Source organism: Lactuca virosa, chromosome 7, assembly GCF_052849685.1.
Source record: "Lactuca virosa cultivar CGN04683 chromosome 7, Lactuca_virosa_CGN04683_v6, whole genome shotgun sequence".
NCBI lineage: Eukaryota > Viridiplantae > Streptophyta > Magnoliopsida > Asterales > Asteraceae > Lactuca > Lactuca virosa.
In genome coordinates, this window is record NC_136432.1 from 48291931 (window position 1) to 48294107 (window position 2177).

Sequence of the window (2177 nt, forward strand, 5' to 3'; positions counted from 1 at the left end):
TGCTGACGTGGCATGATGACGTGTGAGTTTTTGATGACATGACATGCGACGTGTCAAAATCGATTTTTTTTCACAAAAAAAGCACTAACTTTTTATTTTTTATTCAATTTTGACATTAAATTAAAATTTTTTTCTTTTATTTTTTACACTCAGTTTTTTTGTTCCAAATCGAACATCATTTTCTTTTCAATTTTGTTCAATATTGATCATTTCTCATTTGAAACCGCACAAATATTTTTTAATACATTTTAAATCGTGTGTGTGTGTATATATATATATATATATATATATATTTATATATAGACACACACACACAAGGTTTTTTTTTTACATTCAAACCAGAGTTTTGGGTATAAATATGTATTAGTTATATGAAAATCATATTTTATATATACGCAATTTTAAAATTAGTTTAGAGATTTGGAGGCGTGTAGTCGACTAAGACCCAAATGTTATCAGGTTTGCAACGCATGAAATTTTTACATTTTGTTTGAAGTTGATGGCTAGTTTGGTTCTCATAATATAACTAATGTATATTTATGCATAACATTATGTTTTGAAGGTAAAAAATAAATAAATAAATAAACTTTTATTTATATAAAAATGTGTTTTTTAAATGAATTTTTTTTATTTATACGGTTTAAAATGTAATAAAAAAATATATTTATACGGTTTTAAATGGAAAATTGTCAAATTTAACAAAATTGGAAAAATGATGTTTCGTTTGGAATAAATAAACAAAATGTCAAATTGAAAGAAAAAAAAATTAAACTTAGTGTCAAAATCGAAAAAAATGAAAACTTAGTGTCTTTTGTGAGAAAAAAAATCAATTTTGACACGTCAGCATGTCACGTCATCAAAAACTGACAAGTCAACATGCCACGTCAGCAGGTAACCGGGTTGGACAGTCAAATGGTTAGAATTGTAAAAAATTAGAAAACACATTGTCAAATTTAAGACAAAAAAAACACGGTGTCAAATTAGAATTTTAGTATAAACTTAGTGTCTTTTGTGCTATTTACCCTAAACTCATCATCAAATACCGATTTTATAAAAAAAATAGTATTTTTGTAGGGATTGAGTTGTAATATTTCAAAATTAAGGGGGAAAAGCATTACTCCATATCACAATTTGTATACATTTATGCCCAATTGAGTTCGTTTTCGTGCAGTAACTTTTTATGTGGAAAGCAAAGCAGTCAGCTGCCCAGCCACATGTCCGGGTCGATGCAGTCTTACAAATAGCTCTGTCGTCAGTAGCGAGGCTAGGTGTAAGGAAGGTGGGTCCTAGGACCCACCTAATTTTTTTAATTTATTTAAAATATCTATAGAAATTTTTTAGGGACCTACCTTAAAAAAATTTAGGACCTACCTTACCTATAAAAATATTTGAATTTGTATGGAAAAATATATATAGAAAAATTAGTGAACCATATGGTTTTTTATTCTAGACTTGCCACTGTCTATCGTGGGCCATGGAAACAAGGTTAGAAAGGCAGATTAAATAAACCTAAAATTATTGTTATTTACTATATGGGAAAATGACTCTAGAGGGTAACTAACTGTTGAGTTTGTTTTCATTTGGTTCCTTTCCTTTTTTTTGTACTCAATATACCATCGAACTTGTTGTTTGTGTTCACCATAACCCTTTTGACAGACTGTTGACCTGTGATAGTCGGTCAAAGGGTTATGGTGAACACAAACAACAAGTTCGATGGTATATTGGGTACACAAAAAGGAAAGGGACCAAATGAGATTCATTATTGCTTCTCTTTAAAACATAACTCACGAAAGAACATTATTCATACATATACAACTTTGTAATGCACTTGAATATTTATTAGGGGAATCTTGATTAAGCAGGTGCATTTCATGACTAAATTTATATTTCCAATCAAATGATTTATCGTATCATGGATTCTGGACAAGTCTATAAACGAGTGGAATCACAAATGCTGTGAGTTTTAAGTTTACTTGGCTTTAAGATCGAATTCAGGGGATAAGATACAACATCAATATGTACAAGATCAGGCAGCTTTTATAGACACATCACCATAATATACCTTGAGGTAAACGTTTATGTTGATAAAGATACCTCTCATACACAGTCATATCCTTTTGCAGAGTGTTGTTGACAGCTAACCATAGTAAGCATAACATAGACCATGTTTTAACGAA